At 35.2% G+C, this 20,089-nt stretch overlaps 1 pseudogene across 1 annotated transcript in view; it reads left to right on the top strand.

Moving 5' to 3' along the window:
- LOC145988731 (toll-like receptor Tollo pseudogene) overlaps positions 1–20,089 on the top strand; it is a 65,008-nt pseudogene that overhangs the window by 4,758 nt on the left and 40,161 nt on the right. The window lies entirely within an intron of this gene.

The raw sequence follows: 20,089 nt of genomic DNA on the forward strand, positions 1-20,089 counted from the left end.
CAATCTTTACAATTTTAAGCACATAACCAAATCTTGATAGTTTTACATATTTTTTCCTAATTGCCCTGTATTAAATATAACAGAAATAGTTTTACATGGATTTTCCCCAATTGTTCCGAACTAAATATAACAGAAATGTCCCCCTTCCCCAACCTGTAGAAGTCTTCTACAAATACATTGCTCCACGATATATGTGCTTTCATAAAATAATTAATATTATAAATTCATAAAATAATTAATATTATAAGTATAGTAAACAATAATTGTGAACAATATTTTATAAAGTTTCCTTTTTGTTCGTTTTCTTGTTATTTAGCGTCGCTTTTCTGCCACTTTTGGCTAATCGTGACGATGAAGATGAATATATGATGAAATTGATAAAGACATTCGACGAAGAACATCCATGCTCACGCTATTAAATAAACCTGGGCCATATTTTCCCCCGTTTATATATTCATAATCCATATAATAACTTAATATGAAACGATTTATGTAAACAATAGTTAATGTTCAATTCATATCAAAGTTGGGAATTGAATAATGCAATTGTCTTCATTAGATCTATGATCTGGAAACCAATAGAATATATTTAAAACTAAATTGTGTATTTAATGGAAGACGTAAGATATATTTAAGTGAAATTGAAAATTGCTGAGGACTGATATTTCTTGCTACTTTAATTTTCAGTCTTGAAATTACTTAGCAATTGAGTTATTTCCTTTCTGTTCTCCCACCCCTTCCAGTAACACAAACCATTAATATCACAATTTCATTTAGAGTCATTTTTTGTTTTGTTTTTACAATTTTGGCCGACTTTATTTTCAATAAAATAACATGTATTTTTTTAAAAAAAAACAAATTGAGGAATGAAGTTATCCTAAGCAAAATGATGTATGATAAGTGAATGCATGGTTGAAAATGTATGCTTTTCTCTTTAAGCGATTGATTATTTAACTTATTGAACATTTGTTATTCTGTCGTGGAAACTCTCAGTTTAGAAATGGTCCACCGAATTTAGTAGTTTTTGTTAGTAAGGATGGCACGATGCAAGTAAGAATACTAAACTAAAATAACTTTTCTAACAGAATAGTGAAACCACTACTAGAACGTACATAAAAAGTAAACGAATTAATCAACGCAAAAAGGTCACAAATTCTGTGGCCTCAAGCAAGTATCTAAATGCACCACATATTGAATATTATTTTAAAATGCATACTTTTACAAATAATATTATCACATTACTCGACTCGCTAAAATGTATCAGATATTTTACAACTGTACTTCCGCAGAAGTTAATTTAAAATGCTTTTTTTATTGCATCCACTGGCTACATTGCACAACGTATTAAATATTCATTTTCATTTTAGTGTTTGTTCACATCTTTTCATAACAAATTACAGTAAACCCTCGTTAACCCAAACTCGCTTAAGACGAACACTCGGTTAACATGAACAAAATGTTGTCCCGGCAGGGACTGTATTATAAGTTTTATCGGTTAACGCGAATTTCGGTTACCACGAATTACGAACTGCTTTTTAGTCCGTTGCGTCATTAGATCTCATTTAACACGAACTTTCAAAGTTTTTCATTTCTTTTTTCTGTTGTTCCTCTGTCGTTCCACTGCTAGGTATGTAAGAAATCGCTCAACAATCTCTATCATCTTGCCAACAATCAACTTATACAGTATTGTAACCAACAGATTCAGATCAACAATGTGCTCAAAATGTTTTTCTATTCTTTAAAACATAGCCACTACGAGTAACATCAAGTGCCTTTGGACCAAGGCATTATTGCTTTTATGAAGAGGTCTTATCGTATCTTGCGAAAGCGCAATATAAAGGAATTTTTCACCAGAAAATGACCTGTGAGTACTTTTTTTAAATGTTAATTGCTGTAGTACTGTACTAGTGTTTCTTATGACGACATACATGATACGTATTGTAACTGGTTAATGTGTAGAATGAACTGTATTGCAACAATAAAATTTGAGTCCACGGCTAGCACGAATTTTTTTAACACGAACTCTTGAATTTTCGGTCCCTTGGGATTCGTGTTAACGAGGGTTTACTGTAGCTGTCAATAAGATTGACAAAAATACATCGGAAATTAATACTCGTATGAACTATTGATGTAACGAAACGCATTCATGCAAGAAAGTATATTAAATATTGATTTAAGTGCAACCTTTTTTTTCATTATCTTCATGCATTAAAAATGAATCGGATCAAAAGTCTCAAGCAACAGCGAACGACACGAAAGTTGAATCAAACAATGCTTTTGCAGAAGATGTATGTGATCATTATTAACAAAAATTATTAACTTGTCTTCAACTTTTATTAAAAATTTCTCATGCATCATTTTCTCTTAGTTACGTAAAAAAATGGATCACTCTGGGGCCATCTGTTGAGCTATATTTTTTAATGAAAAAACTATATAGCCTAATGTAAGTATATAGGCATCCTGAATTTTCAAGAAATATATTTTTCTAAACATATTTTATGGCCTACAAAACGTAATAGTATTGCTATTAATTATGAAGCTTACACATATGCTAGTTTGGAGTTATGTGCTACTGAGTACTCGAAGGGGACATCGTAAAAAAATGTGAGAGTTTGTCAATTTTCTAAAAAGGAGGAGAATGCAACCGTTATTTTTAATATTTAAATTTTAATATTTTTAGATAGCGATTATAAATTGTAGTTTTGTGCATCATAAATGTATTTATAAAAACGGAGTTATTAAAATTACGCTAATTAGATTAATTATGTAATGAACTTTTAATACTTTAAAAACGGTTATGGTCATTTTTTACGGTAGTTGGACGGTACCGGAAATTGACGGTTTTACACCGTAATTTCTCCAGCAGATTTTTACGGACCATTTGCAAACATAAAATATTTTTATACCGTCGCATACGGAATAATAATGCGTTTCGATGGTGGGTGACAAATAAGATTTAATAAATTTCAGTCTCAAGGAATAATTGAGTAAAATTAGTTAATATCAGTTTATGGGGAGGGGAGTCTTGAAGAATATGCTCTTGAGGAATATTTCCACCTTCTCGTTTTAATTTCCTTATATGATTGGTTGTTTCTTACGAAAATGATGTGTTTCGTTTTGTTTCTTTTATTACAAAGCATTTAACCGATTGAGTAAAAATGCAATTAAAAAGTGATGCAGGTCATGACAAATATGATTGATATATTGTCGCAGTATTGTCAGCAGTGGCGCAACCACAGGGAAGCAGGGGGTGGGGCATTGCCCCGCACCAACCTTCGACGGAAGTCAAATCTAGGGGGGCAAACATTGATGGCTAAGGACACCTGCAGGGGGGCAGAGAGGAGAATTGCCCCCTTCGATTTCAAATGTTATGAAAATAAATGAACATTTCGTAAAATTTTTTTCCTCGCTTCTCTCGCAAGGCCTCCTTTTTCTCAGTTCCGTCAAGTTCAGAGCCGTATCTAGGTGGCGGCTCGAGTCAGCCATGGCCTAATGAATGATCTAAATGAAAAAAAAAACATTGTGAAAGGGAGAATGACTTGGCACACCGTGATGTTATTTGCGCCCTATTACTGGCAAATGGGGTGTGGGGCAAGGGGAGTGCAAACATTGAAGGCCAAAGGCACCTGAAGGGGGGCCTAGATGAGAAATTGCCCCCTTCGATTTCAAATTTTTGCAAATTAAAATACATTTCGTAAAATTTTCTTGCTCGCTTCCCTCGCAAAGCCCACTTTTCTCGGTTTCGTCAAGTTCAGAGCCGTAGCTAGGGGACAGCGGGAGTCGGCCATGGATGCCGAGCGATCTAAATGAAAAAAAGTTGTATAAGATAGAATGCCATTGCGTCCAGTGAAATTATTTGCGCCCTATTAAATCAATATTGTTTCAAATTGCAAAAATTAAGTCTAAAAATTTTCTTGGTCGCTTCGCTCGCAATGTGGTTGTTTTCTGTAATGTAATGTATTTCAATAATATGTGTTTTATATATGTACTGAATAAACTTTCAATACGTACACGATTAATGTTAGCATGCTGCATATTTAGTGATTTGCTTTATTTTACTTCGCGTTTTGTGCTACTTTTGGCTAATTGCGAAGATGGGTATGAGTAATTATATGATGAAATTTATGAATTGACATTAACAAGCATCCACGCCCAGGCCGGAATTCGAACCCTGGACCTCTGGCGGATGTTGCATGTGTAGGACATAAAAGTTATACATGTTGTATGTACAAAAATTGTCTACGGAATGCATTTACCATTCATTTTCTGCCATTCAAAAATACAGTGTGTTTGCTTGTTTTCCATTATTAGATAATGGGAAATTGACGGTGTTGAAAATATATTTGAAATCGTTTGTTCCAAACAAATGCTTTAGCACCGACTTCTACCTCGTCTTTGCGTAATTTATGTGGGTAGTAACGTTTTTGATACTAGTACTATTACTACTACCACTAATAATAATAATAATAATAATAATAATAATAATGCAATTATTGTTGTTGTTATTATTATTATTGGTACGTTTATCCTGGTACTTGCCCCCCAGACAAAAATTCGTGGTTGCGCCACTGATTGTCAGTATGGTACTGTTGTGGCAAACCCAGCGATACCAGAAATAGATTCTTCACACAAAACTTCCTTTATGAACGAAAATGCCCAAATAGAAATTGGCAGCATACAGATTTGAATGCCTCTATCGTTGACAAATATATAAAATTGTGAAAAAAAATATTACAAATGTAATAAAGATCGCCATTGAGTGGTGCAGGATATTTTTGGTGCAAATGTAAGTAGGGTCCATAGCAGTTATACATGTGTTATTTTTACTATTTGGAAGGACAGGTACAAGAGTATATTGGTGATAAGGTCTATACGGTTGTCCTTCCACATAATAATAGTAACACCAAAATAAATGCTGTGCGTATTTTTATGTGTGCACTAAAATTTTCAATACCACTTAATGTCGTTTATTTATTTTTTTCTGAGAGCAATTTTGTCTTCCTCAGTTTCTTCTATTTCTCTCTGGAGAGAGATATAGAGAAACAGCGAGACAGAGAGATAAAAGAGAAAGTGCAAACATTTCTCTCCCTTTTCTTCTGCTACTTAATCGAGAAGAATAAGGGAAAAAGTAATAGGAAGGAATAGGAATAAAAGAGACATTTTTTCCTTCTTTCTCTTCTTTGATCGTTTATGTCTCTCCCCGTCTCTTCCGTTGCCTTTTTTTCCCTTTAGAAAGAGGAGAGACGAGCGAAAGAGAAAGAAATAATGTTTTCTCCCACTACGTTATGCACAATTTTTGTTTGTTTTGATTAAAATTCTGATAGGGTGTACAATATTAATTATTTTTTAAACTCTATTTCATTTCGTTTTCCTTGCCTCTTTACTTTAATCGCGACGTAGATGATGAACGATGATAATTATATGATATTGATGGAAAACTAACATAAATAATCACATTACCCATGCGCAGACCTGGATTCGAATCAGGAGCCTTCGGTTTCGAGATATGAAGAGAACACTCAAAGCTTTCAACCAACCAGGCGGTATAATGTTCTGTATTTAATGCAAATAGAATTGTGTAAACAAAGAATTAATACTTTACAGGTTCAAGTTGGCATGTAGGATTTTAGTACATACATCATCAAAAAACATCAAATCACGGTTGGTGCATTTTTGGTTCATCAGTTGACAGTTAAACGTGTAATTTTCGTTTGTTTGAAATGATTAGTCCATCACACGGATCAACAGCTGATAAAAATACCCCTTGATGTATTTCTGTGTGTATTTTGATACATCATTAGAAGTTTGTGTACCTTAATGTTTTACTGGAGTCAGTTGACTCATTTCGGGTTCTATGTATAGCCTGTTTATTTAGTAATATCGGGTGTTTCATAAATAATTGAGGGATTACAAAAATTTTTGCAAGTTAAGTATTGAACTTACGTTAATGAAACCAGTCCAGAACTCAAAACAGTTTCTTTGTACACCTACAAATGTACAATGTGTGCACCACGCATGACACGGCACACATCGCATGAGCACGGGGATGTCGATAGTGTCTACCGCTGAGATGATACGCTCCCTTAGGACTGCGATATCACGCGGCATCGGTGGGACGAATACCCTGTCTTTGGTGCAACGACCCCACAAAAAGAAGTCGCACGGTGTAAGGTCCGGTGATCTTAGGGACCAAAACATTGTACAGAACACGGTGAGTGATGGGGGTGATTTGAGTGTCGCCTAGTGGCAGAGATATGAACTCTCAGCTTAACAAAACATACACGATCGTTGTGGCCTGGTAACGTAAGTTCAACAGTTTACTTGCAATAAATGTTTGTAACCTCTCATTTATTTCCACAAGAAAAGCCAACATGCGAAACTAAAAATCAAAGCAGTTAGTTAGTTTTCCTTTACAAAACTCTGGGCGTAGCGATAGATTATTTTATAATACTTGGAAGAAAATCAGCTGCTTAGTGACATCATCTTTGAATTTTAGTAATCTGTGGCATACGTGTCAATACTTTCGAATTATTGCGATGACGTAGTTTGAAATAAAATTTTGATTCCAAAGTCCAATTTTTAGATAGGCTAATCGGGGCTGGAACTAATATGCGCCTCCACAGAGTATGGAACCCGGGACCCCTTGTTTACAAGTCGACGACGTTAACACTACACCATCGGGGAGGCCCTTTTGCTCAATAGGAAAGTGAACAAAATTACCTGCATAAACTCAGGAAAACATTGCAAAAACATTAAAGGTAAATTGTTTCGATTGCAGTAACGTTCACAATGTAAAGAAAGCTCCCTCTACCGACAATAATGTCAATATTTTAGTGTCGCACTATTGTCGACACTTTTGAGGCGATGTTTCTCATTGTTGAAGAACAACAATAAACAAGAACTATAACTGGCTTATTTATCCAATGCGTTGCAAAGGAAATATGAGAAGTTTGAGAGTAGGCTTGATGTAGTCCTTTTTAGACAGCCTCAGGAAACGCGGAGAGCACGTCTCAATGGCACATTCACTGAGGATCCTTCACCAGGATCAGATACGAACTCGCAGCATTCAATCTCGACGTTCAGACCCCTTTCTGTGCTCAAATTTGCAAAGCGAAGTTCCACGAAGATGAGAGATAGTTCAGAAACTGAGTTAACAAGTTTCTGAACGAGAATTCCTTGGGTGTCTGTAAGGAACGGTTATATAAAAGCCGTCTTAACTGTTGGTTCTAAGTTTTTACCAAACGAATCAAGTTTCGATGTAGCTTGCTTGCAAATCGATTTCAATTCTGTAATTTAGAGGTGGCATGTTTCATCTTCCGTCAGTGTTCAGGGATTTTAAACCTTTATATTTTGTTCAAGTGAAAACTGATTTGGAAATATTATAGAAATGAGTAAGTTATTTTACTTTATGTGGCTCTGTTTTTTCATAGGAAATGTTAAAATGGTGCAAAACCATTGATATTTGCCAATTTGTTGTTTTGTTTTATTCTTACATTGCGAATGTTTCTATCTCTCTTGAACTTGATGTGATGTGGTAAGTACTAAGTATATAATTACTAAGTAAAACTCCGTATTCCTCACCTCTTTTTTCCCAACGCTCTATGTTTCTTTCATTCTTCACTCCTTTCCAATTTCACTCTCTATTTTCTTCATTCTTTCTCCAAATCTGCCACTTTCCTTTCTCCCTTTGTTTCTCTTGCCCTCTCTGTCGCTGCTTCATTTTTCTTTATTCCTTTCTCTGTATCTGTTTATTCCTGTTTTAACTTTCCTCTCTTTCCTTCCTTTCTGTTGTCATTGTATTCTTTCCTCTTTTCTTTCTTCATGTATTCTCTTTCTCTCCCTCTCTCTCTCTACTTTTCTTCTTGTTCTGTCTTATTAGCTGTGTCCTCTTTATTTTCCCTTTTGTTTGTCTCTTTCTTCTTGTTTTATCCTCTTAATTTGTACCTCTCTCCCTTTTTCTGTGTGTTTCTCCTTGTTGTATTCCGTTTAATTTCTCTCTCTTATCTCTTTCTGTCAGTTACTTATTTTCTTTCTCTCTCTTTTCTCTTGTGTTTCTCCTTGTTTTATCTCGTTTAATTGGTTTCTCTCTCTCTCTCTCTCTCTCTCTCTCTCTCTCTCTCTCTCTCTCTGTTTTTCTCTTTCAGTTTCGTATTTTCTTTCTCTCTTTTTCTCTGCTTGTCCTGTTGTATTTCGTTTAATTTCTCTCTGATTTTCTCCTTCAGTTTTGTTTTATCTTTCTTTTTCTGGGTTTCTCCTTGCTTTATCCCGTTTAATTTCTCTCTCTCTCTCTCTCTCTCTCTCTCTCTATCTCTCTCTCTCTCTCTCTCTCTCTCTCTCTCTCTCTGTCTTTATATTTCGGTTTCGTATTCTTTTTCTCTCTCTCTCTCTGTTTTTCTCTTTCAGTTTCGTATTTTCTTTCTCTCCTTTTCTCTGCTTGTCCTTGTTCTATTTCGTTTAATTTCTCTCTCTGTATTTTTCTTTCAGTTTTGTATTATCTTTCTCTCTTTTTCTCTGTGCTTCTCCTTGCTTTATCCCGTTTAATTTCTCTCTCATTCTGTTTCATTTACCCCACTTCTGTCTTTCTTTTCTTCCCTCGACCAAGCAGCTTCTCTCATACAGTCTCATTTTATAACCATGAAATGCTTGCTTGCTTTGTGTATGTGGGCGACACTTCGGCAACAACCTCGGGCAAAACGTAAAGAGACATAAAATGGTAAGCGTTTCCGGGCCTTGAGATTCTCCTCTCGCTCCCCTAACCGTCGCCATTAACCTCGAAGTATCTCACCCACGAATCCCCTCCCCCCTCCCCGCTGGCCCCGGTAATTGGAAAATAAACACGTGTTGCGGGGGGGATACAGGTTACCGCTCGGCCAACCTCAAAACGATGACCTGACAAATTAGGAAATTGTTCAGTGGAGGCGGGGAACCGAATTCCAAGATGATGATAGCTTTGAGATTTCCTCCAACGAAGTTTCTTTCCTCCCTCTTCATCAGAATCTTGGATCCGATGACTGTGAGGTCGTTTTCTTCATTTTTCTTCGGAAAATGAATGTCCAGCAGTGGCGATAGGCTGAGGAAGCTTTCCCCCTCAATAGAGGCAAATGAAGAATATGAGACAAAGGAAATTGCATTATTTTCTGCAGCAAAATAATTGTGTACAAAAAAGGGGGTAAAATATCTGCTGTGAATTTTTTTCATTAAACAATTTTTGTACAAAAAAAGTTGGAAAAATGTTATAGAACTTGGGATAAGATTTTGTCACATAATAATCTTTATAATCGAGAAGAAAAGGAAAGACAATGAAAATAGAGAGAAGGAAAGAGAGGGGTTTTTACAGGGAGAAACATAATACAGAGGAAAGAAAGCAGAAATAATGAGGGAGCTACGGAAGAAAGATAGAAAGAGAAAAAGTTGCAGAGAAAGAGAGAGAGCGAGGGAGAAAGAAAAACAATGAGTAAGAAAGAATAGGGGAAGGTAGTAACATATAAGATAGATAGATGGGGAGAGAGAATAAAGGGGGGTGGAAGAGAGATATTTAAAATTCTGTACTCTACAGAAAATAATAAACAGGTAGAGAATTTTTTGATTCTTGTAAAAGGATATCCATAAAGATGGTCAACATTTTTCTGTTAAGAGAAATATTTCTATCACAAAAGTACCCTCTCAGAACTATTTTACAGACAGTGGCACCAACTCTGGCTGGACTGAACTCAAGAGATTTGTTGTATAAATTTATACAGCACATAACGCATGTCATAAACCCTTATCCTCCATTTCGTAATAACGACATGACCACAGATAGTGTAAACAGGTAATATGCAACACTGGAAAATATCAAAATTGAGATATATCAAATTATTATAAGTACAGTATAGTAATTAAGTTTAGAGAATTCTTTAGCTGTGTAATTATAAGACCGTGTGTTAACGCGGGGACTTTATTTATAAAATAAAATAACAATATGGCAAACTATTCGCTGGGCTGGAGCCCCACAGGCCCACAAAAGTTGACGCCACTGTTTACAGAAAAAAGGCTGCCTACATATACAAATATTTATTAGGAAAGACAGAGAGAAAATTTTGTAGGATAAGGTTCTATGGATGCTGTACTGCTATATTTTCATAAAGGTAGGGAAAGTATTATAATAAAAAAATATTATGTGAAGGAATTTCGTGCAACAATCCCTCACAAAACCAATGTTGAGCTCAACGATCTACTCCACATTTTTCCTTATTTTTTGGCCCCTTCCGCACAAGTGTAAGGGAAGTCTTGGAGCCTGGGTGTGCGTGTGTGTTTTGTATAAGTTGTTATTGGTCCCGTCGTAAACCTTAACTTTTCGCCTTGCGGTTTTGTTAACGCGATGGCAAATTGCTGTATCAGAATAGAAATCACGTTCCTCAGATTGCCTCTCCCGCTGTAACATTAAAGGCAAAAAAAGGCAGTTTTCTCCCCGATCTACGTGTCGTATCCTGGCGTGGTTCACAGCACGTGGCCAGAAGGAAAAGGAGGGACGTACAGAGAAGAAGGATGGAAACACAGCGTGAGAGAAAAGGATAAGGTAAGAGAGGAGACTAAAAATGAAAAAGATGAAAGAGAGCGAGAGAGAGAGAAATGGGGAAATGAAAAGATAGAGAAGATTGGAAAACGAACAGAATATAAAAAAGAACAGATGAAATATGAATGATGGAAAAATGGAAAGAGAGAGAGAAAAGTAAAAAATGAAAGATGAAGTAGAGAGAGAGGAATTAGAGCAAAATGATAAGAGAGTAAAAGAGAAAAAAGATGAAATAGGAATGAGGGACAATGAAAGAAGGTGGAGTGAGTAAAAACGAAAAAAGATGAAATAGAGAGAGAGAGAGAGGATGGTAAGATGGAAAAAGGATGATAGAGAAAGATGTAGAGGAATGAGGGAAAATGAAAACAAAGTAAAAAGGCAAGATGATGAAGTAGGAACGAGCGACAATGTAGAGAAGGTGATTAAAAACGACAAAAAGATGACATAGAGAAAGGAATGGTGTTAAATAAATATAGAAGAGAGTAAAATGGAAAGAAGATGAAATAGGGAAGAAGAAGAAGAAAGATAGAGAGTAGAGAGTAAAAGGGAAAGAAAGATGAAATAGAAAGAGGAATGAGGGAAAATGAAAAGAGAGATGATAAGGAAAGAATAAATAGACCGAGATGCAGATATAAATAAAGAACGAAGGAGGCGCCAAAAAGGACAGAAAGTAGCAGATAGGGAGAATGTGAAAAGAAAGTAAAGAAATGAAGGGAAGGAGAACAAGAATAAAGAGTGAAAATAGGAGATATGGAGAGATGAAGAAAAACGGTTGAGAGGGACGGTGAGAATGGAAAAGGGAAAGTGGAGAAATTGAACATAATTAGGAAGATAAAGGAGAACAGAGGAGAAGGGAAAAGATACAGAAACTGGCGAGCAGAAAATATTGAAAAGTAACCATTATGTGGGAACTTTACTTCCACATACTAATCACACTTTAAACTGTAGTTCCAGTCCCAATTAATCCATCTATATGCATTGGTCTTAAACCCAGCTTTCACAATCTTTATCCAGTCAGTTCACATACATCGTACAATCGTTACAAATAAATTATCAGTTAAAAATATTCCTCTCTTCCAGAACCTCCTGCAAAGCCAATTAAAAAATTTCTGAGAATTTTTCTTAATAGGTGTTCTATTTCATAATTGCTTTTATTATCTCCATTGCAAACTTTCTCTTCAATTTGACCCGCGGATCGCATTTCTTTGTTTAAATTTATAATTACACTAGAGCCAATATAATTTTATCAAAAAGCGAATTTGATGCTCTGTGTATTTGCAATATTTATGTTTCAGAGTTGAAAATAACATTTGTAATAGGCTATTAAGGTTGTGGCGTTGTTAAAATTCTGTACTTCTGGCAAAATATGGTTTAAGGTTATTTATGCATCAGAAGCCGAAATTAATATTCATAAAACTTCATCTCTTTTACAGCAAAATAACTTCGTTATTAAGAAAATATTTAAAATAAAAATATTGTTTATTTTATGTTGGTGAAAGTAGCGAGTGAAATAATATATATTATTATCATTGTAAAAAAAAATCGAGAAGCGTTTGAAAAGTTTGCGTCAACGTTTCGAAATGGCCATCTCAAACTTCTCTCTCTCTCTCGAATATGAACGTTGCTCATTTGATTGAAGAAATATAGGGAGATATTCATATGGAGGATGAACGTAAACAACAGCACAGGCACACAGAATTCGAAATGCATCGATAAACGTATCAAGTAACAAATTTATTCGTTAAAATATTCCCGTTTCAATTGTTCGCGCTCAGAATCAACAATCGGAACATTCGATTATATCCGGAAAATACGAAATTTCATGGATTGACGAAATTACCAAGTTTCTGTACAATGCAATATATAATCTATTGATCTGTCTGTCAACGGTAGTCGACTTGACTACATGAATGTGCCATAACTACAAATACAAAATTTTGCTCAGTGAAATCTGCGTCAATAGTATGGTTGGCTTTAAAAAATAATGAATAGTACTATAGTATTATACATTTTGTTAAGTGAAATGATATAATTATAATTTGACAAGGCATTAGTTATTTCCACTTGACTATATATGAGACTGCACTAACTACAAATATAAAATTTTGCATAATAAAAATTGTGTTCGGGCATGCTATATTATTACGCTATTTCAAATTTCGAGTGACATTCTCTACATGTATCAAAATGACTTATGGATCTTAAAATAAACGTAACACTTTCATTATTCAATTAAAAAATCGTATTTTCAAGCTTCTAAATTCTTAAATATGTTTCTACATTGCTTGTTAATCGTGATAAATATGAACAACATTCACAAGATGTTAAAATAAAGGTATGTCGTTAAGCTGATGAGAATGTCTAATTGGAGCATTAAAGCATTATGTTCCAAATTTACAGGGTTCGGAAATTTTCGTAAGATTTTGCACCAGGTGACAATTCTAGTGTTCTTTTTTTTCAATCAAGGCATTTCTATGATAATTCAACGTACGTTTACGCATATTTAAGAAACACATAATGGAGAGTACTCATGGAACATATCGCGGTTATACAGAAAATACAGCCCCAACATGTTTAAGTAATTACATTGTACAAGAAACACTTTTCAATTAAATAAATGCTAAATTACATGCATTTTACAGTAGCAGTTAATTACGGAAAATGACCAAGCTTTATCGCAGAAATAAGAATTCCATGCTAAGTGTGTGATCTGCTTTTAGTTTTGCGTGTTCCAAGGAATTATGGGTAAAAAATTGAAGGGAAACGGATGAGGCTTAACATTGTGAGCACAGTATTGAAAGAAACCAGTAATTTTCTACAGCTTGTTAACTGGTAGTCTGAAAAAAACTAATGTTTAACAAAGTTTAGCAGATAACTGTAATCTAAACAATCTTCGCGTGACATGTAGCTTGAATATTTCAACAGCTGGATTTAAAAAAAAAATATTTTCAGTGTTCTTTAATTGGTGCGTGTGCACAGGAACCATTTTTGATGGTTTTTAAGTTTTTTGAGGGGCAAGAATTGGAAAGAAATCGGTGCCGGTGGCGATGTGGTTTCCTTGTGGTTTTTACTCAGGGGGTTGCTCCCCCTCCCCTCCCTCTCTTGGCATTGTTCAGTGTAGGGGGGGCGTAATATTTTTTGTAGATGGTAGCTTGTGGTGAAACCGTGGCGTGACCGATCATAGCTTTTTCGTCCATTCGTGTTGTCAGAGGTTTTACTATATAGAAAGCGTAACGTCCCCTATGATCAGTGTTTCCAACTGCTTGAATAAGTTCGGAAATGTCAGAAAAATTTCGTTTCGACGTTGAAAACGATACTGAATGGGAAACTTTCTTTGAGACGCCTTGTTGTACATAATGTTGCATGTTCAACTGTTAAAAAATCATTTTTTTTACATGTAGTGTTTGTACTACTAGCAAGACCTAGTTTTATTATATTTTTGTCCACAAAAATTATATGAGAACATAAGGTGTGAATTGTAAAGGATGTCCATATACAAGAACTAATGTTAATATATTTGTAAGGAATATAAACATTATGTTATTGCTATGCTATGAAATATATACAGGGGTAGGCATAACTAAAATTAATTCAGACACCAACCCTCCCCCTTTTTTTTTTTTTTTTTTTTTTTTTTTTTTTTTTTGCAAATATAGATGAAGATAAACCATGAATCAAACTAAGATAAACCTACACATTCGAAATGGGACCTTAAAACACTTATTTTATTAATTAATAAAAGATTGGATTAAAAGTAATTCATTTTCTCAGAGACATTCAACGAAATAGCCATCAGTCAGTTCCCAGTCATGCTTACGAAATTCCGTTCTGTGTCTCTACTTGAATTTACAGCAAAATTCAAAATCACACAACAACAAATATACTGTCAGCGATCCCGGGTTCGAATCCCAACCTGGACATGGGTGTTCTTTGTGAGTGTATCTTCATCAATTTCATCATATCATTACTGATCATCTTTGCAATTAATGAAAGTGGCAATAAAGGGGAGAAAAATAAATCAAATCAATAGTGTGTGCTCGTTATTTTTTAAAAAAATATCTAATGAAAATTTCTATAATTAAACTCGAAATATTAATACTAGAACTAAATTTGAAGATTCAAGCGCTGGGCGCTCTGTATTTTTTCTATACCTGAATGTATATAAGTATACGTATGTTTTTGTGTATGTATAAAAGCAAGGTATCGGAATGATATGGAGACGAGTCGCATAGCACAGGAATTCTGATTTTCATTACACAGAATTTACTTGGCACCATAGTTAGTAAGCTAGACGTTTGTCTCAAATTTTATTGGGCCGTGTTTATTTAATAAATCCAAATTGAAGCGCTGAAAAAGTATCTATTTCGAGCCTCTAAGGTGTGTTTTCCCGGTTTTATCTGGGCTGCACGTCTCATATCATGAGCAAATCCCCACCGGGAAACCTAAAATACAGGTTTTCTTCAAATACTCTTTACACGAATTTTAGTTTTAAATGCTTATGCACAAAATCTCTTGTATTCAGTACCTAGTAGAAATACTAGTGAGAAATGGATATACGTTCTCAGGAAAACATATTTCTAGTAATGTTATTGGATGGTTAAAAGCTTTATTGAAAGACAAGAAAAGAAAATATTATGCTTTGTATTTGAGTAATTGGTTTTACCATAAATACTTCTCTTAATTGCAGTAAAAAAAAATACATATCTGACCTTTTTTACTACTGGTATAGATGTATGGCTATCCTGGGTTTGGACCGTACCAGTCTTACTCTTTGAAATCTTGTAGAGCCGACCTCCTTTGCGAGGAGTCCCGAGCTCGAGTCCCGGCCTGGGCATGGATGTTCATCCATTTCATCATATAATCACTCATACTCATCTTCGCGATTAGCCAAAAGTGGCAGAAAGCGAAGTGAAAAAAAATCAAATCAAATCTTCATCAATTTCAGATTATCCTCACCGTTCCAATTAGCCAGATTCGTCCGAAAAGCGATGCTAACTAACAAATATCAAAATTATGAAATTATGCATGGTGAAGGATTAAGTTAACGTGCAAAACTCGGTGAAAATGAGGTTTCCAATTTCTCACCTTGGATGCAAGGGCTGTTTTTTTAGGCCTTACACTCTAAAAAATACGCAGCTGACCACCAAGAGTGGTGTAACACCCTAATACTCGTAGGTGTAACAAAATACCTAATCGAGTGGGTCTCCATACTTGGTGTGTTTTGACAAATAGTGTAACAAGACACCAAAGTTGGTGCTAAACAACGGCAATTTCGCAGTAACACCAAAAAAGAGTGTCCTGGTACCACCACTTTTGGTGCCAACTCAGTTCCATATTTTTTAAAGTGTATTTACCCCAGTGCCTTCTCCCTGCGAGTGAAGTAAGGAATAGAAATGAACAGCGGAACGGGGATATGAAACAACACCGAAGGTCACCACAACCAGCAGCTTCAGTACCAGCATTTTGTTTCGCTTCTGATATGGTTAAAGCAGCGAGGCTGTTATAATGGTAAACATTAATTTTGCGAGAGGGATTTGTCAGTTACTTCTGTCCCTGTGACGTATGTCAACTGAAAAGAAGCCGAGAGATAGATGAGAACTGGTTAATGGTCGAGCACGAAGAATTCTGAGAAAGTTCAAGGTCGTCATTTATGGCGACTGTTCCATGACATGCAACCATGTTGACTGTAATACACCCAGCTATTACTTTAGAAAAATTAATTTCATCTTTTGTTACAGCTCATAATTCAGAGACAGATTTGTGTGCAGTTAAAATGCCAAAACATGCATTAGTAGGCTTACCATACGTCCGGGATTAGCCCGGACAGTCCTGGTTTTTTAGTGCTGTCCGGGGTGATGTCCGGGATTGCAAAATGTCCGGGGTTTTCAGAATCTGAACATGAAAATAGCTACCGGTATTGAAAATTCACGACCAGAATTTATGACCGGCAAGGATCGATTATACTTTTTGTTTCTTCGAGATATCTAATTCGGAGCGATTTCGTTTCATCGAGATATCTAATTCGGAGCGATTCCGTTTGCGTACTTCCGTGAGCGTCTTGGTGGTCTTGCAAGCATGTGAAGTAACTCGTCTACACGTTTATGATAATTATAAGTATTTACAAGGGCTTTGCATTTGGCAATGGGCAAAAGAAAGTGTCTATTTAACGTTAACAAAAAAGTATTATCCCATAGCAGCACAAGGTTCCTTAGTTTGTTGCCTGCAATAGAACGAATTCTTGCCATTTTTCATGGGCTAAACTCATACTTCCTCTCTTGTGACAAACGCCCAAAATTATTATTTGATTCTTTTGAAAATCCAGAAAGTGAATTGTATTTGAAATTTTTGCCTGGTTGTCTACAGTGATTTAATAATGTAGTTTTGAAATTGGAAGCTAATTCTATCACAACAACAGAAGCATTTCAGACATATTCTCAATTAATTTGTCAACTTCAGGAAAGAAAAACCCATAAATTTATACCATCTTCTGCCAAAGAATTGCTATGCACTCTAAAAGAAAATAATGATGTTCAGGAACAAAAATTATTTTTAAGCGTAGACAATTTTCATAATTCTATTATCTAATACTTAGAGTTGTGGAGAAACAATAATAATAATTAATAACATTAATAATGTTCCAATAAAATGTTAAGGCTTTTAAGTAATTTCAATTTATTTTTGTAAAAAAAAACTGAAATTCAGCAGTAATGAGTTGATCGCGAATATGTCCTGGGTTGCACAAACGAAAATATGGTAAGCCTATGCATTAGAAGTTATATTTCAAGATGTTAATAATATTTCGATTTGCTTTGGTAATCTGCACTGGAACACTTCAAGCTTGGTCTCACAAATGCTCAAACTTAGTGTAACAGAAGACAGCGCCATCTGTGCACTGTCTTGTTACACATTGGCTGGAAAGCTAACCAAGTTTAGATACCTTTAACACTTGCTACCGGGCGGGCTAGGGTAGCACATCGTGAAATAGTCCTTGTCATCCAAATAGCATGATAAATCTTCAGAATCATCAAGAGTAGAGCGACAATCACATGGATCATATTAAGTAAATATGTACATTAATTAATGTTGCATTATTATTATTATATGAATAGGTAAAAAGATGGTATAATAATAGAGTTATAGCCGCACGTATTCATTATCGACCTTATGTGTAGTTAAGATCGGCAAAATTTGTATGAAAACAACTGCCTGCCAAGGAAATGAATGTCAAACAGATAAAGAATTGAATATTTATTGAATAACAAAAAAAGAAGTTAGATCCAATTGACGGAAAGTAAAGTTCCTGATTAATATTTTATGGATATTATCATAAGTATTAGTGTGCATAAGCTTTTGGTAATGTCCATGGAAGCCGTAACTAACTAACTAACTCTCTAGCCTTCTTAAACCCGAAGGTTCATGGCTGCAGCAACACAGGCCTTCCATCTTTCCCTATCTTGAGCAAGTTCTATATACTCTTTTCCATCCCTACCGATTTCCCTTAGGTCCATCTCGACGTTGTCCCTCCATCTTCGTCTTGGCCTTTCTACAGGTCTCTTACCATCAGGTTTCCCAACAAGAATCCTGTAAACTCCTCTTTCCTCTCCCATTCGTGCCACATGGCCTGCCCACCTAAGTCTTCTTGATTTAATTATTCTAATAATATCTGGACATGAATACAAATTATGTAGTTCTAAATTATGTAACCTTCTCCACTCACCTGTCTCCTCATCCCTTTTAGGTCCAAAGATTTTCCTAAGGATCTTATTTTCAAATACTCTCAATTTATGTTCCTCTTTCAATGTAAGGGACCAAGTTTCACATCCATATAATACTACAGGCAAAATTACTGTTTTGTATATTTTAACTTTTAGTTTCTTAGATATTAAACGAGAAGACAAAAGTTTATGAAGAGAGAAGTAACATGCATTTCCTGAATGAAGTCTACTTTTTATTTCCTCTTTAATATAATTTTCATTTGTTAATATTACTCCTAAGTATTTGAATTTGGGAACTGGTTCAAACGAGTTGTTGTCAATAATTAGATTTTGATTATTACCTAACACTTGGTTTCGGCCTGTAAGCATATATTTAGTTTTTTCTTTGTTAACTTCCAAACCTATCTCTTTAGCAGTTTTGAAAAATATTTTAGCATTATTTTTAATTGTATTCACATCATCCCCCAGTAAGTCTACATCATCTGCATATGCTAACAACTGAGTCACACCATTTAATTTTAGTCCTTCTTTAGTTTCTTTTACCTTCCGAACAGCATATTCCAAGGCAAAATTAAAGAGCAATGGAGATAATGCATCTCCTTGTTTTAACCCATCATGAATTGTAAATTTGTCAGACATATTAATACCCACACAAATTTTACTTTCTGTTTCACTGGTGCATATTTTTATCATACTAACAAGCTTCTTAGGTATTCCAAACTCTACTAATATATTATATAATTTATCTCTTTTGACCGAATCATATGCTTTTTTGAAATCAATGAATAGCTGATGGACATTTTGATTATATTCCCACTTTTTTTCAAGTGTCTGTCTGATGTGAAAAATTTAAACGTAACAGATAAACTACAGATCCATGGAAGCCGTATGTTTCCCAATTCCTTGCCTTCCAATAAGTTTGGCGGAAATGAATAACCATCGATTTTATGTAACAAATGCTAGAACAATTAAATTTTCATTATTTAATTTTAGTACTTGGTAAATCTTTCGGGAGGATCCCCTGGATCCTCCCTAAATACGCCCCCGAGTGAGAGATGGGAATAAAGAGAGAGAACGTAAATACAAAGTTTTTTTTTATGGAGAGAAAGTGCAGAAAGGAGAGAGCGAGAAAGAAGATGCAGGAAAGAAAAATGCAAAGAAAGGAAGATAGAAAAAGAGTAAGAAACAGGAAGTAAGAGAAAAAGACAGAAAGAAAAAAGGAAACAGAGAGAGAGAGAGAGAGAGAGAGAGAGAGAGAGAGAGAGAGAGAGAGAGAGAGAGAGAGACAGATAGCAAGTAAAACAAAGAGCCAACATGAGCCCACTTGAAAAAGTTTTCGTCCACCCAGAAGAGAAGAATGAAACTGTCTGTCGGTTAGGTTACAACAATTGCAGCGGCAGCTAAGTTCCCATCAAAAAGCACTCTAAACAATGTGGCCTGCATAAATCTAAACAAGAAAGAGACATTGGTAAACATTCATTCAGAAGGCTATTGTCACACAGATCCTACAGCTCAATCGCTGTTAGAAGTAGAGACAATGAAATGTGCGAGAGACAGTAGCCAGTAGGTATACATTGTCACGCAAAAAGGGACACCAGCAAGGAAACACATTGACCGTGAATTTCCTTTGCAAGAACAGTTTTCCATTTTTCTTTGAAAGTAAACTTTTCCGAACACTTTTCACACACTCGCTGGTGTGGACAGAAATTTAGAAAGCAGTGGATATGTAACTGTATAAAAGGGTTGATCCACTAACCCGTGGTAATTTTTACGAGCTCAATTGTCAGAACTTGTATTGAACAAAGCATGTTTTCCTGCA

This window comes from Lepisma saccharinum, chromosome 6 (assembly GCF_977018435.1).
Source record: "Lepisma saccharinum chromosome 6, izLepSacc3.1, whole genome shotgun sequence".
NCBI classification, from domain to species: domain Eukaryota; kingdom Metazoa; phylum Arthropoda; class Insecta; order Zygentoma; family Lepismatidae; genus Lepisma; species Lepisma saccharinum.